Raw genomic sequence first — 27,935 nt, forward strand, 5'->3', positions numbered from 1 at the left:
AATTAACAGTTCAAAAACTAAAGATCAGCTGCTATTCTCAGACAGCAACCAGCTTCCATTTCCTGACTAAATCATCAGAATGAGCCACCAGGCCTATTAAGTATGAATGTCAAATGTGAAGGGTCAAAGGGCACCACAGAGCCTGGTAGAGATGACCAGCTTAAGGTGTAGAAAAAACTCTCATTCCCACTTACGCAAATAGTAAAAACATATAGCTCCTAGTAAAATGTAGCTATTTTCTTTCTTGTCTAAAAGCCATCTTTGCTTATATTTTTTTCTGTTTTATTGAAGTATAACTGACAAAATGTAAGCTATTTAAAGTGTACAACATGATGATAAAAGGATTCCTACAATCAAATTTATTACATATCCATCACCTCACATATTTAGCTCTGTTTTTTTAAACCACCTTTTCTTAAATGAAATGAGGCCCTGTTTGGGGACATGCATTCATTTTACATAGAGAAAGTAAGCCTACTACCATGTGAAGGTTCTTACTATCACTTTTTCAGAAGTCCCATCATCACAGGCTCACTGTAGCACAAATCTTTTTCACAAAGAGTACAAGTCACAGATTAGCACAATTTTATCAGGACAATAAATGTCACTAAAAACAACAAGATTTTTTAACAGTGAGAAGAAGGAAAAGTACTCAACTGTCACTGTACTTATTTAACACTTACTTTTTAAAAATGTTTATTTATTTTGCGAGAGAGAGCGAGCGAGAACGAGCATGCGCACACACACTAGGGAAGAGCAGAGAGAGGGGGAGAGAGAATCCCAAGCAGGCTCTGCACTGTCAGCGCAGAGCCCAACATGGGGCTCAAACTCACAAACCATGAGATCATACCTGAGACAAAATCAAGAGTCAGATGCTCTACCAATGGAGCCACCCAGGCGACCCTAATGCTCACTTTTTAAAGAGTAAAGTTAGTTACTTATTGTAAAACACAAAATGCATGACAAAATATATGCTTAGAGTAGTTTTTGCCTTCACAAAAGGAGATTCACTACATTCTATCATTTCATTTTTCTGTGTATAGCAAAAGTGAATCAATAACCTATTTCCAAATGGTCAGCTAATAAAATTAACTTTATATATTTAAGAGAGTTATTTATTTCTTTCAATTATATACACACACACAGGTTTTTTTTTGTAAATCATTAACACTTAAGAAGTACTTTCACTGACACTTCAGGTAGATAAAACATTCTGGTTGTCTGAGAAAAACATTCCTATAACGTTAGTAAATGCATAATCACATTTCCAAATTGCAGCAAATAAAAACAAAATAATTAGAAAGAATATACATTTACTCTAAATAAAGCCTGAGGACACAACCAGAGATGAGTGTGCAAAGCATAACCTGATCTGCGTACTTCCACAGTGCCTCAAGGTATCTCTCTCTGAGTGCTCTGCTTGCAAACATCTAGGTCAGTCCTACGGCTTAAACAACAATGTCCTAAATAGGGCATGAGATTAAATCAAATGCACAGTAATGTAAACCAATGTATCTCCTAGATATAATGAGGCACTAAATGTAACACTGTTAAAAACCAGCAGAGAGAGGCCAAAAACAAACCAAAATGAAAATATCTGTAAGGCTTTCTAAAATAAAAAATTTTAAATAGAGTAAATAAAGAATAACCTACAGATAGTTATTCTCACCTTAGTGAAGGGCAAGAGTCACATATGGGTCTCTCACCTACTACTTCTAGTGATTAGTAACCTGGTAAACCACACTCATGTAAATCCACCCCACAGTACAAAACAAGTAGAGTAACTGAACTCAGCCTAAAATGACAGTTCTATCATATTTGCTGGAATACTTTCTAGAGGCCTCTGAACCTTTGCTTTTTTAGACCCGTGATATGCACCAATAATTGACTTAATCACTGATCTCTGCTACTAAGATATACAATGACATACATGGCCATTCTGTCTCACAACTATGCCCTGACCCGCACTAAGCACCCCACATATTCAAGAGAGTGAACTAAATAGGTTTTGCATTATACAGAACAAGGGTCTACAACTTTTTTCTGTAAAGCACCAGGTAGTAAATATTTTAAGCATCATGGGGCCACATAGTCTCTGCTAGAGCTATGCAACATCATGGCATAAAAAGAGTCTTAGAGAATATGTAAATTAATGGATATGGCTGTGTTCCAGTATAACTTTATTTACAAAAAGCAAGCTACAGGCTAGATTTAAACTATAAGCTATAGTCTGTCAACTCCTGAGAATAATTCTCAAATTTTTCTCAAGTCTAATAAGTGGCTGAAAAATCTGCCTTTGGTAGAGAAAAGAAGAAAACCTAACAATTTTTATTCTATCTTTAAATTACCAAGATCATATACTAGTTATACAGCAGACCTAGGGATCTGTGTGACTCCTTGAATGAACACTATGGTAGACAAGAAATGAAGAAGGGTGAAGATGGTCAGTAATATTAACCAACAACAAATAGTTATTGAAAATCATTATACCCACAAAAATTATCTGACCTAAAAATGTTGTATCTTTCCTACAAATGTTTAATAATACATACCTTCCCTCTCCCACTTTTTTCCATCCCTTCTATTGCTTACCTTGTATAAAAATAGATAAAATAAGCACCCGATGGTAGTAATAGCTTCCTAACTAGTCTTCCTGCTTCTAGGAACAAGCTACCTAAAACATAGTTCTGTTCTACTTACAGTAATTTGCCAACTTAGCAATGCTTAAGCCTGTGGACTTGGGTCACAGAGAACTTAGTGTGACTCTAGAGTCTATAATTTATTAGCTGTGTGATCCTGAGCAAGTCCTTTAACCTCTCCAACTTCTATTTCCTTATCTACAAAATGGTTATAAAATCGTAAAAAGAAAAAAATCGTAAGGTTGTGGTAAAAAGTAAATAAGGGAATTCACGTAAAATACTCATCAAAATGTCTGATACATTGTCACCATTCAATAAGTTTATGCTATGATTATGGTAACCGTGGAATTAACATGTTTTAAAACATATCTGCAAATTCTTTCAAACTCCTCCCATTGAGAAGTAGGATCTATGTGCTCTCCCCTTGAATCTGGGTCAGCCTTAATAGGTTGCTTATAACCATGAGAATGCAGCAGCGGTGACACTGTATGATTTCTGAGACAAGGTCAGAAAAAGCCACACAGCTTCTTTCTGAGTCTTTTGAGACACTCGCTCTAGAGTCCCATAAGAAATCCAGGTACTCTGACATTGCCACATTGGAGAGAACATATATAAGCACTGCTCAGCTGAGCAACTGTCCAACATCATCTGCCAGCTATTTAAGTCATCTTGGTCAACTAATCCAGCTGAGCCTTCAAATGACCACAACCATACAGATAACCATAGCCAACATCTGACTGCAACTACCTGACCACAACAATGTGAGTCAAACAAAATGTTACTTTAAATAATTGTTTTAGGTAATTTGGTAGGTAGACAGCAATAGCAACCAGAAAAAAGGTTAGTATAAAAGTGATGCAACAAAAATCAAAAACATGTAGCATTGGCCAGGTCCCTTAGCAGCCTCACAAGTAACCCAAGATAAAGACAGCCTGGCTTGAAGAGGTTGTGACTTTTACCTAATGGAGTAGACTCCACTTAAATCCACCAAAAAAGCAAAAACCTCTTATGGGAACTGTATTAACAAAAGTATTCCCAGCTGAAACTTAAATAGATGAAGTACAAAATGAAAAGAAGCCTTTGGATACCCAAACTTCTATAGGTAGGAAGCAGGCCAAGAAAGCTACCCAAATGCAGACATATAGCATTTCTTAAGGAAATGAAAGAATGATTCAAAACCAAGCATCAAGAACCCAAATGGCAGAACCAAGAGCAATGGAGAACCATTTTCTTTTTTTTTTTTAATGTTTGTTTATTTTTGAAAGGGAGAGAAACAGAGTGTGAGCAGGGGAGGGATGGAGAGAAGAGAGAGACACAGAATCTGAAGCTGTCACCACAGACAGACACAGACACAGGGCATGAACCCACGAACCATGAGATCATGACCTGAGCTAAAGTCAGACACTTAACCAACTGAGCCACCCAGGTGCCCCAGTGGAGAACAATTTCTCATGGGAAGTACTGAACACTAATCACAAAACTGGCAACATCTTCCCAGCTGGATTTCAAAATTGCAATGGTCTCATGATTACTATGTTGTACCTCTCATTTCCCCCGTTTTAGAATGGGGGTGTCTACTGTGGTTGTCCCACCGCTAAATCACTACTGTGGGGAACAGACAACAACTTTCTGGTTCACATGTCTTCATATCAAAAAAACCATATATGAAAGATGGCACATTGGGAGACTCATGCGCACATAGAGTTGATTTAGATAAGAGGATCCTGAGCTCATGCCAGAATAAATAATCCTTTAAGATGGAAGAGGACTTTGGAGGGAATAAATTTTGCATTTGAGAGAATTATAAATAATCTGTAGCCAGTGGAAAGACATGGTGGTTTTAAAACATGTCTGTATCTTTTAAACACCTCTTTGATACCTCTCCCATCAAGAGGTGTGGTCTATGTCCATTCCCCTTGAAGCCAGCTCAATTTTAATGACTAGCTTTTAACAATAAAATGCAGCAGAAATGACACTATTATAACTTCCAAGTTTGGTCAGAAAAGCCCATGAAGCTTTTGTTTGATTCTCTTGAGACATTTGCTCTGAGCAAAGCCTGCCACCATGTAAAAAGTCTTGACTACCCCAAAAACATCATGCTGAAGAGGCCACATGTAGGGAATCTGGTCAGTAGCAAAACTGATGGTCCATCAACAACCAGGATCAACTACCAGCCATGTGAGTGAGCCAGATCAGAAATCCAGCCCACTTACATCTTTATATGGCTTTAGCACCAACTGACATCTGACTGCAACTAAGTGACAAAGCCTTAAATGAGGAACACCCAGCACACAGATTACTGTCCAGTAACAAATTACTGACCTACAAAAACATGAGCAATATAAAATAGTCATTTTAAACTTCTAAGTTTTACATAATTTCTCATACAACAATAGTAAGCAAAACAAGAATGATGATGTCACTCTCTTTCAGTGGCTTCCCATTATTCTTGGAAAGAAGTCAAGTTCCTTTTATAAAATTTGCATGGTCCTGAATGATCCAGTCCATTTACCTTATTGCTTAACTGGTGAGTGGTCTTACCTGAGATGTCACTTCCTCCAAAAAGTATTCCCTTTAACACCAAGTATAGGGTGGGGAACCCTTCTAAGCATTCTTATAACATTCTTTACTTTCCCTGTTACAGTACTTGCTATGCTACAAATTTATTTACATTATCTTTTGTAGACTCTACATCCTCTACAGGTAGGAATCACATCTCTCTCATTAACCAATGTGATGCCAATACTCAGTGTATATGATAAGCACTCATATAATTTTGTTAAGTATTACATGAATAACACTATTATAGGGTAGAAAAACTAGAAATAACTAATAGCAAACAAGACAAAATAGAATAAGTTAGTAATATAGGTAGGTACAAATAATCTACTGTAGGAGAATGGGGAGGGGAAGACCTCTCTGAAGGAAGAATTTCAGTGAGATAGCTTTTCCTGGAAAAAGTTTTATTGAAAGGATTAAACACTGGGGTGCCTGGATCATTCAGCTGGTTAAGTGTCTAACTCTTGGTTTTGACTCAGACCATGATCTCATGATTCATGGATTTAAGCCCCACATTGGACTCCATGCTGACAGTGCAGAGCCTGCTTAGAACTCTCTCCCTCTCTCTGCACACCCCTCCCGCTCACACTCTCTTTCTCAAAATAAATTTTTTAAAAAAGGACTAAACATTAAAATTTAAAGGCTACCTAAATATTAAAGAATAGGTAATGCCTGGCTCCCACAGGCACAGGATTTTGTTTATAAGTCTAGTTCTATGCCTGTTCAAAGGAATTTGAAAATATCTGATTCAAATTTGTTTTGAGATCTACTATTTAAACCAGGTCTACATCCCAGAATGAGGTAATCAAATAAAAAACCTACCCCAAACATATGAACTTTCATTAATAGCCATGAAACTAACAAACTCTCAATTTTCCATTAAATACACATTTCAAAAGTACTTGACTTCCTGATGAATACCCTACAATAGTTTACTAATTTAATAAATAAGTGGGAAAAAAATAAATGGCTTTATAGATAATAATTCTTTTTCTTGTCCTAGAAGCACTATTATTTAAAATTAATTATTAAAGCTCTAGTGAAATTAGACACCGAAGTACTACCATGAAATTAAAGACTAGCAGATTGGATTTTATTAAAATTAAAAACTTCTATACATCAAGAGACATTATGAAAAAACAGAAAACCAAACTACTGATAGGTAGAAGATATTCACAATACACCTATCTGCCAAAGGACTGGTGTCTAGAATATATAAAACACTCCCATAAATCAATAAGATAATCCAATAAAAAATAATCAAAAACTTTGTGAAAAAGTGGTAAAATATAGCTACAAATATTCCTATCCCGGTATATTTGCCCTTTTGCAATGTGGCATAGCTGCTCCTCCAATGTGGGCTGGTCATAACTCACATTAATCAAAAAAAAATACGGTGAAAGTGAGGTTATATAACTTCCAAGACTAGGTCTTAAGAGATCTTGCACCTTCCACTTTTACCCTCTTAGAATGCTATTCTACCATATAAGGAAGCCCTACGCCTTACCAGAGTATGAGAAGTCATAGGAAAAAAACAAAAAACAAAAACAAGGTGCCCTAGCCAAAGCCAACACAACTGACAGACAAGGGAGTAAGGCCACCTTGGGCCTTCCAACCCAAAGAGACCACCCCTAGCTCTGCAGCTGCATAAGACAGCTCAGACAAAACCAGGAAAGGAACCTCCAAGTCAACCATAGAGTTGTAAAAAATAATAATAAACCGTTTTTACTTAAGCAACAATAAATAACTGAAACAGGTATGACATGGCACTTCATAAAAGATGATATCCAAATGGCCAATAAGCATATGAAAAGGTGCTCCACATCATCATTCATCAGGGAAAATACAAATTAAAACACAAGATATGACGACACACCCACCAGAATAAAAATTCAAAAGGTTGACAGTATCAAATGTAGGCAAAGATGTGGAGTACTGACACTTTCCTACATTGCTGCTTTAAAGTGTAAATTTGTAAAAAAGTTTTCTGGAAAACTATATGGCAGCATTTGGCAAAACTAAAATTATGCCCACTTTGTAACCCAGAAATTCCACTTCTACATTTATGCCAAACAAAATGCGTATCTATGTACATATACAAAAGTATATACACATACACACCCAAAACATGTGTGCAAGAATGATCATGGAAACACTATTCATAAGAACAAAAAATTAGAAACAATCCAGTTGTTCACCAACAGTAGAATGGATAAATTGTGGTATATTTATACAATAAAACTACACAACAATTAAAAAATACTAGTACAATTTGCAGCAGCATGCATGAACCTCAGAAATAAAATCAGTAAAAGAAGCTAAACAAAAAAGGCTAGTTAGTATAATTGCATTCCATTTATATGAATTTCAAAACCAAACTAAGTCAAAACTAATATGAAGATAAAAGCCACAACAGTAATTACCTCTCAAGTGCCGCCCATTGACTGGGAAAGGGTATAAGGCAGCCTTCTAGGGTATTGGAAATGTTCTCCATCTTGACCTGGGTTCACAGAGCTGTACCCAAGATTTGTGTACTTCACTTCACTATATGCTGTACCTCATTAAAAATTGTTTAAATATCCTGCAAACCAGTTCACCATTCTAATGGCACAGAAACAGTACAGAGAGCAAAAGTGCCATGACCTACATAAAACAGAAAGAAAACATTCCCACTGGACCTCCTTTGCCCCTTGGTGATATCAAATACCATGACAGTCAAAATGCAGGTGTGCAGAGCAGCAATAAACTAATGACTACATTAGTGCCAAGTTTGGGTGGTACACACGATATCCAAACCATTTACATGAAGCTGAAAGTAAACAGGACTTAAAGAATTTATGTTGCTGCCCTACAAATTTACATGAAACAATCTCATAGGTTTGAGTTTTATAAATATACATCAAAATATAATTATCCCTTAACTATCTGTTTGAGACTCAACATTTATATAGTCTGGAGTTAGGTAAAAGAATGAAAATGTGAACTGTATTTGGTCCATCTATGTAGTCCATTTAGATGAATGGTAATCACATACTGCTAATGAGATCAAAGTTGTAGGTTACAGCCTCGCAGGGGTCAGTTCCATGCAACTACTAATGCCCTTTGGCATAGTCATAACAATGCTTTCCACTGTCTATGGTTTTTATTACAAGAATCAAAAAGAAAAGACACAGTATATGTAGTCAGAATTGCATGTTACAAGTATGACAATTTAAAGCATACTTGATTGTTAGCACAGTTATTATTAACATCACTAAATAAATGAGTTCTCCCTACTTCTATATGAGAAAATCAGCAGGATACCATAAAGAAGCTAAAATTAGATGTGGGTTATCAAAATGTAGAAGCAAAAAATCTAGCAGACAAATTCAGCCAAATTGATAAACTCAAGAACTGTGTCTCAAAAAAGACTACTCATATTTTCTTATTATATGTTATGTTTAAATTGTATTCTTCTGGGGGCGCCTGGGTGGCACAGTCGGTTGAGCGTCTGACTTCAGCTCAGGTCATGATCTCACAGTTCATGGGTTCAAGCCCCGCATCAGGCTCTGTGCTGACCGCTTGCTCAGAGCCTGGAGCCTGCTTCAGATTCTGTGTCTCCTTCTCTCTCTGCCCCTCCCCCACTCACATTGTGTCTCACTCTGTTTCTCAAAATCAAATAAATGTAAAAAATAAAATAAAATAAATTGTATTCTTCTGTCCTCCCCACACTGCATCAATCTACATTAACAAAATTCCCAAATCTAGTTGATAGGTCTATTGTGGAGATTAAAATGAGATTATGTAGTAAATTTTTAAAAAATCATCTGTTTAAAATTCAGTAAATACCCAAAAGTTATAATTATTGGCAAACTTAACTGGAATTTAATTTTCTAACTAGCTGTGTGCCAAATAAGTTTAATAATTCCTAAAAAAAGTGATTCTTGGATTAAACACGTGAGAAAACTGACCCCCAATACAACTTATTTAATTCATCCAACTTGCTGTAAGAAATATACTGAGATACTCAAGAGTGACTTAAAATGTTTCAAATTTGGGGTGCCTGGGTGGCTCAGTCAGTTAAGCGCCCGACTTCAGCTCAGGTCATGATCTCACAGTCCATGAGTTCAAGCCCTGCATCAGGCTCTGTGCTGACAGCTCAGAGCCTGGAGCCTGCTTTGGATTCTATGTCTCCCTCTCTCTCTGCCCCTCCCCTGCTCATGCTCGCTCTCTCTCTCTCTCTCTCTGTCTCAAAAATAAATAAAAACATTTAAAAACAAATTTTTTTAAGTGTTTCAAATTCCACACTGTTCAAATAGCTTGTAAGAGAAAGAATATTCACATATAATAATACAAAGCAAAAAGTGAGGTGAATCATGAGAGGATATAAAGTGCAATCAGAAGTTGGAGAATGAATTCCAGCTGAGATAAGGAAAGGCGTCACCAAAGAAAGGACATTTGAGTTGGGTTTTAAAAAACAGCACAATATGCAGCATTATGGCAGGAAAAAAAAAAAGGGAGGGAGTCCCAGGAATGGCCTGAGCCTGGCCACGCCCCACTGGAGTACCCTAAAAGAGCCAAGAATACAAATGCTATAATGGAACCACCACTCTGGCCTTCAAGTTTCAACATGCAGTCACTGTTGCAGCAGACTCTCAGGCCACAATGGGTACCTATATAGCCTCCCAGGCAGTAAGGAAGGTTATAGAGACCAGTCCCTACCTGCTGAGCATGCAGCTTCTGGGAGCACCTATTGGCTCAGCAATGTTGAATCTATGAGCTTCAAAACAAGGAATGTATTTCAGTAACAGCTGCCTTCAAGCTGCCTGTCAAGATGATATATCAGTATAAAGGCATGGGACTGTCCATGGGCACCCTAATCTGTAGCTGGGATAAGAGAGGCCCTGGCCTCTACTATGTGAACAGTAAAGGAAACTGGATCTTGGGATCCACCTTCTCTGTAGGTTCTAGCTCTGTGTATGCTTATCAGGTCATGGATCGGGGTTCCTCCTGACCTAGAGGTGGAACAGGTCTATGATCTGGCCCATCAAGCCATCAACCAAGCCACCTAGACAGATGTCTACTCAGGAGGTGCAGTCAACCTCTACATATCCAAGAGGATGGCTGGATTCCAGTCTCCAGTGACAATGTAGCTGATCTACATGACAAATATAGTTGACCTACCCCTTGAATAAGGGTGGATGAGACTGCTTGCATTTCTTGGAGTGACTATTGTTGGTAATGTGAATACAACTCCCCATCCTATAGTGGAGAGATCCTCAATTATGTTGATAATTTTTTAAACTCTGGTGCTGTTGACCTCTATGTATTACCAGTCGTTAATGACCTGCTGCTGCAGAGGTGATTGTTTTACCTTCTTGGACATTAACATTATGCCTTTCGACCATGAATGAATGAATGAATGAATGCTTTTTTTTTTTAAACAGCCTTGCAGTGAAATAGTTATATGTGTAATTACTTATTCGATGTCTCTCTCCCCAAATAGACTTCAAGTTCTGAAAGGGCACTTTTCAATTTTTCAATTCTCTACAGTTTCTAGCAAAGCATCTGGTACATGGTAGATATTCAGAAAGTATCTGTTTTAATAAATTAGCAACAGAAGCAGGAAAGTAACAATTTGCCTAGAAAATAAAGAAGAAAGGGATATGAAGATGAAAAGATTATTTAGGGCCAAACCGCAGAAGTCCCTGAAAAGCAAACTGAGAAATTTGTACTTTATTTGGTTGTTAATAAGGACTCATTGAAGTTTTTCAGGAGTGCAGTGACATTACTGGGTCTGTGCTTTAGAAAGTATATCTAAAAGCAATACTTACAGTAGATTAGAAAAAGAGACAACAAAGGCAATCACAAGATCATTATAGGAGTCCAGATCAAAAATAACAAGGACTTAAACTGGAATTTAAAAAAGCAGTGGGAATAAAAAGTAACAATAGTAATAACCATAGAGATATTACATGGGTGAAATCAACCTATCTGACCAACACCTTTTGAGCACCTACTATGTACCAACCAGACACCATGCTAGGAGCTGGAGACAGGAAATAAAAATAAGCCATAGCCCTTTATCTCAAAGAGCTGATGGTTTCCCTTAATTGTTCCAGTAGGGAAAACTGACCGAAAATACAATGAATGAAGAAGAACAGAAGTCAAAGACTCTTTGAATTTTTAGTCTAGATGACTAAGAGAATGGAACACCATTCAGAGAATAGAGCAGAAAAAGGTAGGCAGGGAAGAAAATATGGGCAGTTTTTGACATACTGTATAGGATATCCAAGTAGAAATGTTCAGCTGGCAGTTACAAACTCAAGACTGAAAAAGACAACAGAGGTAAGGTCTTACAGTGTGGGAAACATCTAGCATAAACATGAGAGCTGAAGTTCAAAGCTAGAAAAGATAAGAAAGGATGTTACACGTAGAAACTTAGAAAATATCTACATTAAAAAGATGGGGGAAGGCACAGAAAATTTAAAAAGAGGAAGAATTATCAGTAAATCAAACCAAACCAAGACAAAAGACAGCAATCAGAGAGGCAGAAGGAGAAGGACCATCAAGATTAGGGGAACTGTTTCCAGAGGCACGGACCATCAACAATACTAGGTGCAGCAAAGAAATCATGGAAAATTAGGACTGAGAAAAAAAGATCACTGGATTTGGGAACAAAACAAATGCATTAGTGACATTTGAGAGAGTAGCAGAGTGATAAGGAAAAATTCTGTTTCCAAGAAGTTGAGGTATCAGTGAATAATGAGGCAGAAAAGACAGCTAGAGCAAACCACTCTCTTGAAGTCTGACCATGAAGAAAAAGAAAATGGTGGGAGTCTGACAATGAAGAAAAGGAAAGAAAGAAAGAAAGTGATGGGACAGTAGTTTGATAGGAATAGCAGAAGGAGAATGATTTTGTTTGGATACAGAATGATTACATGAGTTACATGTCATTAGCAGGAGGGAAAGGATTAAGAGGGCAAAAAATAAAAGCACTGTTTTTAGAACAGGAAAGAACTAGAGAAAGGAAACAAGAAACGCTGGTAAAAAGACAAAAAAATACATAAAATATTTGATTTATTCATTCAATATATATTTACTGAGTATCCATCATGAACTTGAAACTGGAGAATATACACTGGAGAACAAGAAACAGTCCTTCCAGAGGAAATGGAAGAATGCCACCCTAACATCCATTCCATTCTTTCTATTGTATAGCAGCCAAGCAACCTGGATAGAATTAACTCTAACACTAGCAAAAGGAGTTGTTAATCTTGAATGGCCTCAAGAACCACCATAATCATTATCTGCCTTATCAGGATACTTGATTCAGGAATGGGCACAGAACCCTAGTTAATCCTATCAGAAGGAAACCAGGACTTGATTTAATGGGAAAAGGGGCATTTCTGAGTGGCAAGATACACTGAGGGGAGGTTTGAAACAGCAGCAGCCATTTTGCTACCAAAAAGCCAACTTATTATGAAGGCAACATCAAAGAGGACAGAGGTGAGAGAATCACGAAAGAAAAATAATAAAGCTCTGATCAACTACATCTGAAACCCATCCTTTCTTTGGTCTTTAAGTTACATGATCCAATAAATCCCCTTCTTTGTTTAAGGCCATTTAAGTAGAGCTTTTTGATAATTGCGAGGGACAGCATTCTAATTACAAATTTGATACCACTATAGGCACAAAACTGTTGTAAAATGTAGCATACAATAGGGCATGCCCAGTGCAAACTCTAGACTGAATCCTCTCTACACTCTTCTGGCTTTAGATGTCCATGGTTCTAAACTTTCAACCTAAAAATGCCCCTTCTTTGGTAGTCCTTTCTTGACCTTTCACCCTTTGCTCCCAAGCTGGTTTTGTCTTCACTAATCCTTGAATCCCTAGTCTTGGAGCAGTAGGGTGCTCCCCCTCTGAGAAGCATCAGACTTCACCTCCTCTCCGTGCTGCAGAATCAAGTGAGAGGTGCCTATGATTTCAACCACAACCACCTTACTAAGAGAATTCTTAGCCCTGGGGATTATCCTTTCTGCAAGTTTGTTCCTGTGGCTCAGGCCAGAATTTCTATCTTTTCCTCAGCCTCGCTGAATTGTCTTCCTTCAAAACTAGACTTATTGGCACAAGAACAGACACCCAGATCAATGGAACAGAATAGAAAACCCAGAAATGGACCCACAAACATATGGCCAACTAATCTTTGACAAAGCAGGAAAGAATATCCAATGGAATAAAGACAGTCTCTTCAGCAAGTAGAGCTGGGAAAACTGGACAGCGACATGCAGAAAAATGAACCTGAACCACTTTCTTACACCAGACACAAAAATAAACTCAAAATGGATGAAAGACCTAAATGTAAGACAGGAACCCATCTAAATCCTCGAGGAGAAAGCAGGCAAAAACCTTTTTGACCTTGGCAGCAACTTCTTACTCAACACATCTCCAGAGGCAAGGGAAACAAAAGCAAAAATGAACTATTGGGACCTCATCAAAATAAAAAGCTCCTGCACAGAGAAGGAAACAATCAGAAAAACTAAAAGGCAACCGACAGAATGGGAGAAGATATTTGCAAATGACATATCAGATAAAGGGTTAGTATCCAAAATCTATAAAGAACTTATCAAACTCAACACCTACAAAACAAATAATCCAGTGAAGAAACGGGCAAAAGACATGAATAGACACTTCTCCAAGGAAGACATCCAGATGGCCAACCAACACATGAAAAAATGCCAACATCACTCATCATCAGGGAAATACAAATCAAAACCACAAGGAGATACCACCTTATACCTGTCAGAATGGCTAACATTAACAACTCAGGCAACAACAGATGTTGGTGAGGATGGGGAGAAAGAGGATCTCCTTGCATTGTTGGTGGCAATGCAAGCTGGTGCAGCCCCTATGGAAAACAGTATGGAGGTTCCTCAAATAACTAAATATAGAACTACCCTGCGACCCAGCAACTGCACTACTAGGCATTTATCCACGGGATACAGGTGTGCTGTTTTGAAGGGACACATGCACCCCAATGTTTATAGCAGCACTATCAACAATAGCCAAAGTATGGAAAGAGCCCAAATGTCCATCGATGGATGAATGGATAAAGAAGATGTGGTATACACACACACACACACACACACACACACACACAGACACACACACACACACACACACACAATGGAGTATTACTCGGCAATCAAAAAGAATGAAATCTTGCCATTTTCAACTACATGGATGGAACTGGAGGGTATTACGCTAAGTGAAATTAGTCACTCAGAGGAAGACAAAAATCATATCACTTCACTCATATAAAGACTTTAAGAGACAAAACAGATTAACATAAGGGAAGGGAAACAAAAATAATATAAAACAGGGAAGGGGACAAAACAGAAGAGACCCATAAATATGGAGAACAAACTGAGGGTAAATGGAGGGGTTATGGGAGGGGGGATGGGCTAAATGGATAAGGGGCATTAAGGAATCTACTCCTGAAATCATTGTTTCACTATATGCTAACTAATTTGGATGTAAATTTTAAAAAATAAAAATAAAATTTAAAGAAAAACTAGACTTATTAAGTACCTCCTCCGGGAAGTCACTGCAGGTCCCCTTCCCACTGCTCATTGGCCCTCAGATGCTACCTCCTCAGGGTTCCTGCAACACTTGGTACATGCCACCTCTAAGATACCCAGACACGTAAGGAGAGAACTAGACACAATGTGATGTTGCTCCTACTGGGACAGGGACCACAGTTTATTTTATTTGTGTTTAAACAACATGTAGGAAGGAAATGAACATCACTTGTGATATGGAGGAATGGATGCTGGATTCAAAGCAAGACACATGGCTTCCAGTCATGACAGGATTTCTTACAAGCTACAGGGCCTGTCCAAGCATCTTCATCTACGAGGAATTCATCACTGGGTGGTTGTGAGATTAAGACACACAATGAATCTTAAAAATACTGTAGTCCTTTGAGAATAATACCTGAAAATATTTTTAATGGATATTCAAGAGGTAAAGGATGCCTTCTTACTATGAAGTAACTGGAGACACGAATAAGTGAAAAACTCATGACGTGGTCTTTAAGCTGACCTTGAAGAACTCATACGATTTAGGCATGTTTAAAAGGAAATGGGGTGGAAGAGGTAGCCAGGCAAAGGAAGTAATGAGACCATATGCTGAGGAACAAGCATCAATTCAGCAACAAATTTTATTCAGGGATTATTATGTGTCAAACATTGTTCTAAGTGCTAGGCATTGAGCAATGAAAACAGGCAAAGTCCCTATCTTCAGAGGGTTTAAATTCTAACTTGGAAGAACAGAAAATAAACACAAATAAATATACAAAATTATTTCTGATAGCACTAAGTGACATGAAGGTAATATGCTGTGGTGACTGGTGGCGGGGGGGGGGGGTACTCTAGATAAGGCAGTAAAGCCATTCTGAGGTGATAACATGCTTCCATGTGAGAAGAGAGTAATGAGACAGAACCAGAATAAGGAAGAACAAGCCAAAGGAAATAACAAATGCAAAGGCCCTGTGGCAGGAAAAAGTTTGCCATATTTGAGGGAGATAAAATGGCCAGTGTGGCTACAGCAGAGTGGACAAGGATAAAACCAATATGAGGTTAAGGCTAAGGTCATGTCTAAGGAATAGTGAGGTATCAATTTGGACTGAAGTTGAAATAGTAAATGATCCTAGAAAACTAATTTGAGGCTAAGGATGCCTCACAGATATTTCTAATAAAGTAGGGTGACTTTGGGAAAGTGCTGGGCACTTGATCTAGAGCACCAAAGCAGCATGGCAAAGACTGTTGGCATTCTGTTACTACAGAATGTCTGAGGAGAAAGTCATCTAGCACACCTTCCTTATTGAAGGAGGAAATGCAACCCAGAAGAGGAAAATGAGGTCTGTAGGCAGGGGGAGGTGAGAGTAAGTCATAATTAATGTTCACCAATACATAGGTCTCCTCTACTTCTGGGTACACAGGAATAAAAATGTGTAACTTTAGGACCAAAGCATTTAACTGTTGCTGTCCAGTCCTCCAATCCTGCCATGGTAATCACCTGTTAATGTGGAGGAGGTGCCATGGACAAAGGCACTGCAGAATGCTAAACCAACACCTGGAAGAAGGTACCATAAAGAACCCAGATCCATAGTAAATTCGCAAGAGAGAAATAAATTCTGGTTGTGTCAAATCATTGAGACAGCTGAGGGTTGCTTGTTATGGCATGATCACCTAACCTATAATGATTACTATAGAATACAGACAATATTTTTAAAGGTTATAAAGAGTAGAGAGGCTTACTCTGAGTGGGGAGAAGAGAATGTGAAATACTACTCAATGCCTTTGACAAATGGCATTTTTTGTGACAGTTCTCCATCTTTCCCTACATCAGTGACCTTTATCAGATGTGCATCTTTGCAGTTCCTCCTCCTAATATGATGGAGCATATATTTATCGACTTGGGCTACCATAACAAAATACCATAGACTGGGTGCCTTAAATAACAGAAATTTATTTTCTCAGTTTTGGAGGCTAGCAGTCCAAGATCAGGATGACAGGTCCTAGTAAGAGCTCCCTTCCTGGCTTGCAAAGGGCCATCCTCTTGCTGTGTCCTCATATGGCAAGGGTAGGGGAGAAGGCAAGTGAGCTCCTGTCAACCAGCCAGCCCTCTGGTGCCTGTCCATGTAAGGAGATGACAGTTATGAGAGCACCCCTTTAAGATCATATCCAAACCTAATTATCTACCAAATGCCCCATCACCGGGGTACCTGGGTGGCTCAGTCAGTTGAGTGTCCAACTTCGGCTCAGGTCATGATCTTGCAGTTCGTGAGTTCAAGCCCCACACTGCTGTCACTGCTGTCGGTGCAGAGCCTGCTTGTATCCTCTGTCCCCCTCTCTCTGCCCCTCCCCTGGCTCGCTCTCCCTCTCGCTCTCTCTCTCTCTCTCAAAAGATAAACATTAAAAAATTTTTCCAAAGTCCCCATCTCCAAATACCATTACACTGGGGATTAGGTCTTCAACATAGGGAACAGGGGGCAGGGGCGGGGGCACACAATTCAGTCTATAGTAGCATATATTCTCCCACCCCCTAATTTGTGGTTTGGCCATGTGACCTGCTCGAGCTAACAGAATGAGGCAGAGATGACAGTATATGCCAGTTCCAAGGCTATGCCTTAAAAAGCTCTGACATGTTTCCACTTGCCCTCTGGCACCTCTGTCATGGGCATGAGAAAAGTATGCTTTGGCTAGATCACTCCACCAAGGAGGACAGAAACATGTAAAGTCTTACCAGTACTAGCACAGCCAACTGGTATTTCAATAACCTGCAATGAGAATAAGATCCACCTAGCCACCAAACCTAAACCCCCCGGCTGACTGAGCTCAGCCTAAATGAGTAGATGCATGAATGATAAATGATTATGTTTTTAATACAACATACAAACATGAGTTTGGGGTAGCTTGTTAGGAAGCATTATTGTGGTAACAGGTAACTGGTATAACACCTATACAATGTCTACAGAGCACATCTGGCTCCTTAGGAAAAGCCTTATGCTAACAAAGACACCATGAAAATTATTGGACTTTCCTAACATTTTTATTCAAATTCTTGTTGCTTTATTCATCTCTGCTGGTTCCTTACAATAGCTCCTAAATTCAATTCCAATACTGGTCAACAAGATCTAATGAAGACAACAGAGGAGACAGAAGAAAAGAGGGGAAAAAAATAGAATCAAAAGTATTACAAAAAGTACTAATTTCAAGAAAGAAAATCAATACAAAACATCAAATGGAGTAGTCCTTGGGTTTAGTAAGGAAGAAGTTGCCAGTTCATCAGAAAGTTATTTTGGGACACTATTGGGACAGATGCATGGGAACTGAGAAAAGCATAAGTTGCACACAGATGAGACAGTAAGTTTAGATAAGTTAATTAAGAAGTTTAACGATGAAAAGAAGAAACAAATAGGACAACTAGTGGGGCAGGGAATGGAACTCAACTCTTAATAAGGAAGACCAATGCTGTATTAGTTTCTCATGGCTAGGTACCAAATTATCACAAACTTATTATCTATTTTGTAGGTCAAAAGTCCATGTGGGCTTAGCTGGGTTCTCTGCTTAGGATCTCCCAAGCACAAAATCCAGGTGTTGACTAGGCTGAGCTCTCAACTGAAGGCACTGGGGGAGGATCCACTTCCTTGCTAATTTGGACTATATCCAGCCATTCCCTTGCTGTAAATTAGCTGGAGGTTGCTCTCAACTCCTAGAGGCTGCTCTCCCACACTTGTACATATGCCTCTCCATCTTCAAGCCAGCAACAATACAATGGATGCTTTCATGTTTGAATCTCTGGCTTCCCTTTCTACTACCAATTGAAAAACATTCTATTAAAGGGCTCATGTGACTATATTAGGCCTATCTAGATAATCTCCCTATTTTAAGGTCAACTGATCAGTAACCTTAATTATATCTCAAAATCCCTCCCTTTTGGTATATAATGTAACAATCAAGGAAGTAATATCCAGCATATGCACAGTCCTAGGGATTATGGAAGGAAATCTTAGGAGGGCATTTTAGGATTCTTCCTATCATATATACATATTTAAAGTTAGAAAAGGATGCAACAGCTAAAAGATGTTGAAGATTTTAAACATCAGAATCCTGTATTACACGAATTGCAATAATGAGGAAGGAAAGAAATCAAGGAAAACGTACACTAGCCTCACCATAGCAAAAAAGGAGGATGCCTTTTCTTGGAGATTGAAAGAATCATAAAAGGGGAGAGTGGGACGCAAAAGACAGCACTTATGCCAGCTATTTACTTTGCCAAATTTAGTATCATTTTAATTTAGATACAAAGAGACATATTCTCATATTCTGGGTTCTTTGAAAAAGTTCTTCCAGATGGTTACACCTCCCTAGAGTGACAGCACCCAGTGTTGCCTTGCACATATTGGGAATTCAATTAAACATTGCTGACCATCTGATTGGGAATTCAGAGTCTGGAGTAGCTGACTCAATACAAACATATGGCTTAGTTCCCATCAAAGGAAAAATCAAGCCACTGTATTCCCTTCTGTAACACTGCACCTCCTTTGCAATGTGGTAGAAAACAGAAGTGAACTAATAAAAATAGACCATGTAAGAAAAATTAGGGAACCAGCAAACTGTAGAATACAAAATTTCTCTAATTTTATCATAAAATCAGAACTCTTCAGCTAAGAATTAACACTAAGACATTGCCTTCCTAATTCAATTCAATCAAATCAATGCTTGTTGAGAACTGCTTCAGGATTATTTAAGATGAGGAAGACATAATCTGAGCTCAAGTTGATAAGGGATGGGGGATAAGCGTTAAAAGTAAAAGGAAGAAAACAATATTAAACCACTTTAACTTATAAAGAACCATACAAAATATTTACAGATAAGAAAAAAAAAGGTTCAGAAAGGTTAAATACATTTTTTTCAAGGTCATACAGCAAGTATATAAGTAGATTATAAATTCAAATTCAGGACTGACTGACCCCAAAACTCAATCTCTACCAAATGAGGGATTAAATCATCTCTGGTTGGCTACCTGGACAAGGGTTTACAGTAAGGTGGAAAGAAACTGTAACAGTTTCTTAGAGAAGCAGCTATTTCAGATGGAACTCAGAAAGATACATACACTTCTGAAAAGCTGAGAGGTAAAGTAAGGAGAGTAATTCCAGAGGAAAAAGCATAAGGCACAGAAAGAAATCTGGGTCAACATTTGGAGATGGTAAATAGTTCGGATAATCTAAAGCACAAGCTCTTTACAAACAAACATTAAATTGGACACTGATGTGAGGGGCAATATGGAAAATTACTCTATACTCTGCAGTTAATGGGGGGGAAAGGTAGGGAAGTTCAAAAAATGAACTTGAATCAGGAAGAGAAAATTATCCCTATTTACTTCCTTTTGCCCTTTAGTCATAAGGTTAACAAACTATGTCATAAGCCCAAATCCAACCCACCATCGGGTTTTGTTCTTTTTGTTACATAAATTAATCCATTTACTATAGGCTAGCACTGTTTCAAAGGGTGGAGCTTTTACTGGTTTTTCAATTCTTTCAGTCTTCTGATGGTAAACTTTACTGTGCAAGTAGACATGGTGTTGTGAGTCCAGACACCACCAGCTACCGCTTTCATGCAGGAACCACAGTGTCAGATCCCCGTAGCTCATCTCTTCATCTTGGTTTTGCCACACAAGGAGTAAGTATACTAGGCATGCTGGCTTATTTCAATTTTTATCACCATTTTCCTGACAGAAGCACCATAATAGGTCCTATATTAACCTACGATTCCAACTTTCTTGGCACATTTAACCATGTTGCCACAAACTAGGACAGAACCCAGAGAACCTGCCATCTGTTTTTGTAACGTTCTGGAACACAGCCATGTCCAGTCATTCATGAATTGTCAATTGACTGCTTTCACCCTACAACAGCAAAAATCATATGGTTCATAAAACCTAAAACATTTACTTTCTATCCCTTAACTGAAAAAACACGTCATTTGCTCTAGTGCTATACCTCATAGGATTCTTTTAGTAGTTTGCTCTGGTCTAAATATAAAGCTTGTATGGATATTTCTCAATTGCTCAATTTCCAATATTATAATTTTAATTCCCTTTATAGTAATGGAGAATATTGCTCTCTTACACCATCAGCCTCTTCCCCACTCCCCCCACACACATACATACTGTTCTCTCAATACAAATATATGTTTAAATCAGTAGTCAGTGTTTATACCATTGACTACATAAATATTCTTTATTCCTGAGCCAGATAATGTAATGTGACGTTTCCATACTTATAAAAATATCTGATATTTTTCTGCTTAGTTTTCCACTTACCTATCACTGTTTTTATCCCAGTCTAACACATTTGTCAATGGTCATTTTTTTCCAAACCTTCAAACATACCAAGCACTTCACTGTTCCTCCCAAATCCTTCTCATAGTCCTCTACCCTTTTTCTCCAATCTGGACTGGGTGCTCTCTAAGCCTACTGAAGAACTATTCTCAAGGAACCTTTTTTCTCTGTCCTCATACATTAAATCCTTTGTTTTCTGCATCCTATGTCTTTCTTTTTATTGATTTCCACCCGTGTTTTATGCAAGTTCATCTTCCAAAAGCTTTCTACAAAGGGACACATAAGGCATAAATGTTTTAATCTTTCTGTGTCTTAGAACTTCTTTATTCTATACTACCTCATCAATAGTTTGGCTAAATAGAGAAATATAAGCTGAAAGTGATTTTCCCTTACAATTTTAAAAGCATTGCGACACTGTCCTCTATAGTCCAGTGCTGCTGTTAAAAGTTTGATATAATTCTGATTATCATTCATCTCTATATGATTTGTTTTCATGTTTTCTTTTGTTTTATACAAAAGAATTTTATTTTAATCCATAATGTTCTTAAATTTCAGGTTTTGTGATCTTTTCTCATTCCTTATGCTGGATACCTGGGGAAACTTTTCAGTCTAGAGACTTGGATCCTACAGAACTAGAAAATTTTCTATAATATTTTTTGATAATTCCCTTCAGGTCTTGTTCTTGTGCTCTGTCAGTCGTCCACTGCCACAATAATGATGCATAACAAACCATCCTAAAACTCAGTGGCTTAAAACAATAACCATTTATAACTGCTCTGGAATCTACTAGTTAGCAAAGCAGTTCTGCTGATATTATCTGGGTTTGTTTAGGCATTTCTTTCTGGTCCTGGCTGGCATCACACACATATTTATGGTAGGCCGGCCAACAGCTGAATTAAAATGGCGTTGGGTAAGACAGGGCCCTGTTCCACTAGGGTGGGTGGGTATTAAGTCACAAAGATCAACAGAAGAAAAGGGTTTAAGAAAGAAAAGATAGTCAAAAATAGCAAATGCTGCTGACAAACACAGAAAGATAAAAATGGGGGTACCATATGATTTGGTTATTAGAAAGATAACAATGAAGTTTAAGAGAGATGCTTCAATAGCATAAGAAACAAAAGTTAAAAGAGTATTTAGTAAAGCAGTATGCATAGGCTCTTCCTTTTTTCAAACAATCTAATGGTGAAAAAGAGGAGAAAAAGCATGAGATTGAGCAAGCAGCAATATGGTAAGGTCAAGGAAAGGTTTGGGTGTTTTTTCAGTTTCTTATTTAAGAAAAAGAGAAACCTGGGCAGGAATACAGAAAGAAAGTGACAAAGAATCTCTCCATGACCAAACTCTACTCAGACTCTTCTGAACATTTTTCTCAACTAGGCCCTAACTTTTGTGCTTCCACGTTCATCTCTTCATTATCCAATTTTAGGAAGAATCCTGCTAATTCAGTTTAGTCAGAATTCTTTATCCTTACTATCTGATCACCCTCAATATCTGATTGGGTTCCTCACGCTCCACCATCTCTCAGGTAATGTCTGATCACCCTGACCTACCATAATCAAGATTTCTGTTAGATCATATTCCTCTTGCCCCTGAGTTTCCTCTCAGTAATTTTACATTCACTGACCCCCATCCTAGTCCTTGGCTGTAACTTCCTACTTTTCCTTGTTCTATTTAGAGTTGAGTCCAATCTCTTTGTCCAACTACAGAACCCCTTTGCAGTGGTCCCTACACCTATAGCTGTGGTCCTGAATAAAGTCTGCCTTATTGTTCTTTAACAAGTCTCATGAAATGATTTTATTTCTCTTTAACAAAAGATAAAACAAGAGAATAAAAATTCAAATCAAGGGGAAAATTAAAGGATAATTAACAAAGGCTTGGAAAAGAAAGGAAGGATATGTCATCAGAAGCACAGATGCAGAGATTGATCTTAGCAAAAAGGAGCACTGGAGTATCTGGGTGGCTCAGGTGGTTAAGTGTCTGACTCTTGATTTCAGCTCAGATCATCATCTCACAGTTCATGGGCTCACATCCCACACTGGGCTCCCCACTGACAGTGCAGAGCCTGCTTGAGATTCTCTCTCCCTCTTTCTCTGTCCTTCCCCAGGCCCCTGTCCCTCAAAATGAATAAAAACTTTAAAAAAAGGGGCGGGGGGGAGGAACATTTCTTACTATGGTGCAGAAATAGAGGCAAAGAGAAAATAAAAATAGAGGTAGAGAAATGTAGAGGGGAAAATTCTAAAAAGCTCATGCCTGAATTTCCTCAATTTCAGTTAAATAAAAAACAACGCTACCTGCTGAGAGTGACGAGCAAGAATGGAAAAGTGAAAAAGGTCTGGAACAGCTGCTCTGGTAAATGTAATAAGAAATTTACAGAGGGACTGATAATTGATTGACGCAACAGCAAAAGCAGAGATAGTCCAGATAACTTCACCATGAATTTGAGAGGACTCAAATGTAAGAAAAGTAGTCTTTTAGAGACAGCAAAATATCCCCATAATGGCTACAATACTGGAGAGTTGCTCAGCAGATGTGAGGAAGGTAATGCCAGGTGATTAGGACAAAATACCAAAAATAACAAAGCATGGATTTTCATTAATTAAAGGATTTCCTTTATTTTTATTATTTTAAATTTAAATCCAAGTTAGATAACATACAGTGTAATAATGATTTCAGGAATAGAATTTAGTGATTCATCACTTACCTGTAACACGCAGTGTTCATCCCAACAAGTGTCCTCCTTAATGCCCTCACTCCTTTAGCACTTCTCCCCACCCAACACCCTACCAGCAACCCTCAGTTTGTTCTCTGTATTTAAGAGTCTCTTATGGTTTGTCTCCCCGCTCTGTTTTTATATTATTTTTACTTCCTTTCCCTTATGTTCATCTGTTTTGTATCTTAAATTCCACATATCAGTAAAATCAGATATTTGTCTTTGACATTTCGCTTAGCATAATATATTCTTCCATCCACCTTGTTGCAAATAACAAGATTTCATTCTTTTTGATCACTGAGTTATATTCCATTGTGGGTGTGTATGTGTATGTATATATGTGCATATATACATATAAATGTATATGTACATACACATATATACACACACCACATCTTCTTTATCGACTCATCTATCGATGGACATTTGGGCTCTTTCCATGTTTTGGCTACTATCAATAGTGCTGCTACAAACACTGGGGTGCATGTGCCCCTTTGAGTCAATGCCCCTGTATTCTCTGGATAAATACCTAGTAGTGCAATTGCTGGGTCATAGGGTAGTTATATTTTTAATTTTTTAGAAACCTCCATACTGTTTTCCAGAGTGGCTGCACCAGTTTGCATTCCCACTAGATAGCAGTGCAAAAGCATTCCTCTTTCTCCATACCTCACCAACATCTGTTGTTGCCTGAGTTGTTAATGTTAGCCATTCTGACAGGTGTGAGATGGTATCTCATTGTGGTTTTGATTTGTATTTCCCTGATGATGAGTGATGTGGAGCATTTTTTCATGTGTCAGTTGACCATTTGGATGTCTTCTTTGGAAAACTGTCTGTTCATGTCTTTTGCCCATTTCTTCACTGGATTATTTGTTTTTTGGGTGTTGAGTTTGAGAAGTTCTTTATAGATTTTGGATACTAACCCTTTATCCCATATGTCATTTGCAAATATCTTCTCCCATTCTGTCAGTTGCCTTTCAGTTTTTTTGATTATTTCCTTCTCTGTGCAGAATTTTTTATAGTTTGATGAGGTCCCAATAGTTCATTTTTGCTTTTGTTTCTCTTACCTCTGGAGACGTGTTGAGTAAGAAGTTGCTGCGGCCAAGGTCAAAGAGGTTGTTGCCTGCTTTCTCCTCGAGAATTTAGATGGCTTCCTGTCTTACATCGAGGTCTTTCATCCATTTTGAGTTTATTTTTGTGTCTGGTGTAAGAAAGTGGTCCAGGTTCATTCTTCTACATGTCACTGTGCAGTTTTCCCAACACCATTTGCTGAAGAGACTTTTTTCCGTTGGCTGTTCTCTCCTGCTTTGTCAAAGATTAGTTGGCCATACGTTTGTGGGTCCATTTCTGGCTTCTCTATTCTGTTCCCTTGATTTGTATGTCTGTTCTTGTGCCAGTACCATACTGTCTTGATGATTACAGTTTGTAATGCAGCTTGAAGTTTAGAATTGTGATGCATCCAGCTCAGGTTTTCTTATGCAGGATTGCTTGGCTATTCTGGGTCTTTTCTGATTCCATACAAATTTTAGGATTGTTTTGCTCTAGCTTTGTGAAGAATTCTGGTATTATTTTGATAAGGATTGCTAATGGATTTCCTTTCCTATTTCACTTTCAAAAAATGAAATAAATAGGAAATTGAAAGATAATAAAAATAAATTCAATCCAGGAGCTTTTTTAACAACTTACTCCTGGCCAATTTCAGACTAATCAAACTCTAATTCCAACCTAATTAAACCTTCTACCTGACTTTAAAATTTCTTCCCAAACTATGGCTAACTATAACAACTCCAATCTCCTTTCTCCAAATGTTTTTTCTCCACTACAATCTAAAATAGTTCAGGGGTAGGGCACCTAGATGACTCAGTTGGCTAAGCGCCCTGCTCTTGATCTCGGTTCAGGTGGTGGTCTCACAGCTAGTGAGCACAGAGCCCACTTGGGATTCTCTCTGTCCTTCTCTCTCAGCTCCCCTCCCTCCTGCAAACACATGCTTGGTCTCTCTCAAAATAAATAAATAAACTTTAAAATATGAAATGAAATGAAATAAAAAAATAGTACTCACTTTGGCAGCACATATGCTAAAATAAAATAAAATAAAATAAAATAAAATAAAATAAAATAAAATAAAATAAAATAAATTCCAGGGCAACTGGGTGGCTCAGTTAGCTGAAAGCCTGACTCCTGATTTCCATTCAGGTTGTGATTGCAGGGTTGTGGGGATGGAGCCCCATGTTGGGCTTCCCAATGAGCATGGAGTCTGCTTTAGATTTTATCTCTCCCTCTGCCCCTCTCCCCAGCTTGGGCTCACTATCAAAATAAATAAATAAAATAGTACATATTTCCATGCATTTGCAAATGCATGCCTTTTCTTCTTTGTATTTATTTCATTCTTCCAGCCCGTGTATTGATTAGATTACTTTTGGTCCTTACTCCTTCTGGAATTCATACAAAAAGATGTAACATTTACAGAGTCACTTATAATCACTATTTCCCTCACCCTTTCTTTAGTCAACAGTGGCCACTTGATTCATACTCTTCTAAAACACTGGTTACCAACCAAAGATGATTTTTGCTTCCCTGGGGATACTTAGTAATGCCTAAAGACATTTTCTTTTTTTTTTTTTTTTTTTTGGCATCTAGTGGGTATAGACCAAGGATGCAGCAATCCCACAATGCAAAGGACAGCCCTATCCCACCCCCAACAAAGAATTACAAGGCCCAAAATGTCAACAAAGTGAAGACTGAGAAATTCAGCTCAAAAGCTACTTCACTCATTCCAAGACCTACAAATAGCTGATCAAGTAAAAACCTGCCTTAGTGTCAAACTCGCTCTCTTTTCTGCTCTCTGACCTACTATGTTCCCAGGCCCTGTGTCAGTCTAGACCATTAAGACTTTGCCTTTTTGGGGCACCTGGGTGGCTCAGTCAGTTAAGCAGCCGACTTCGGCTCAGGTCATGATCTCGCAGTCCATGAGTTCAAGCCCCGCGTCGGGCTCTGTGCTGACAGCTCAGAGCCTGGAGCCTGTTTCAGATTCTGTGTCTCCCTCTCTCTGACCCTCCCCTGTTCATGCTCTGTCTCTCCCTGTCTCAAAAGTAAATAAAACATTAAAAAAAAAAAAAAAACACTTTGCCTTTTTCCCAGCAATGCTATGATATACTGGTCCTCAGATCCTCAGCTCCCTCCTGACATCCACCTAAGACACCTAAGATACTGTTGATTACATCAGGCTACAAAACTCCCTGACTTGCTCCTCATAATGGAAAATGGGGAAACTTTAATCCTTTGTTTTCTGGACGTGGCTCTCTACAGAGCCTGGTCCCCAAACCAACCTCACCAATTTTAACCATCTATTGCTCCCTATACCTCAGGGTGACAACACGGCTTAACACTGCACATCAGAGCAGTCTTTAAAAGGCCATCTCCTATCTAACTGTGGGGTCCCGGCATTTAATCTCTTCTTTCTGTAGTCACCTGAGGGGCTGTTGCCTAACTCTAAAACAGCCACTTACAGGTTTTAAGAGCTCATTACATGGTCACTAAAGGAATACATGAAACCCATAACCTCCAGGGTTGAGTTGCAAAGAACATACATTTAGACTGACTGAATTCTGAGTTCTTTAATTCAGTCACCAAAATATGTATTGAAGTACTCTGTTAGGCACTGGAGGGCAGAGGGATTAAACACACACACACACACACACACACACACACACACACACATACACACACACACACACACACACACACACATGGTCCCCACCCTTAAATAGTTTACAGCTTACTATGTAAGTCATATATGTAAACAAATAACCAATTCATGCATAGACTGATGATGGTAAGATTATCCCTATTCTATAGCTTAAAACAAAATATCCTGGGGCGCCTGGGTGGCTCAGTTGGTTAAGCGTCCAACTTCAGCTCAGGTCATGATCTTCCGGTTCGTGAGTTCAAGCCCCGCATCGGGCTCTGTGCTGACAGCTCACAGCCTGGAGCCTGTTTCAGATTCTGTGTCTCCCTCTCTCTCTGACCGCCCCCCCCCCCCGTTCATGCTCTGTCTCTGTCTCAAAAATAAATAAACGTTAAAAAAATTTTTTTAGGGGCGCCTGGGTGGCGCAATCGGTTAAGCGTCCGACTTCAGCCAGGTCACG

The 27,935-nt window shown here is 38.4% G+C and overlaps 1 protein-coding gene and 2 pseudogenes across 13 annotated transcripts in view; 1 reads left to right on the forward strand and 2 right to left on the reverse strand.

The window, feature by feature from the left end:
• Positions 1–27,935, reverse strand: part of ANKS1B (ankyrin repeat and sterile alpha motif domain containing 1B) — a 1,063,758-nt gene that overhangs the window by 1,008,521 nt on the left and 27,302 nt on the right. The gene's annotated exons all lie outside the window — the stretch shown is intronic.
• LOC128316472 (proteasome subunit beta type-5-like) lies at positions 9,630–10,450 on the forward strand (annotated as a pseudogene).
• Positions 14,309–27,785, reverse strand: LOC128316474 (60S ribosomal protein L37a-like; annotated as a pseudogene).

The sequence above is a fragment of the Acinonyx jubatus genome, chromosome B4 (genome assembly GCF_027475565.1).
Source record: "Acinonyx jubatus isolate Ajub_Pintada_27869175 chromosome B4, VMU_Ajub_asm_v1.0, whole genome shotgun sequence".
Classification (NCBI taxonomy): Eukaryota; Metazoa; Chordata; class Mammalia; order Carnivora; family Felidae; genus Acinonyx; species Acinonyx jubatus.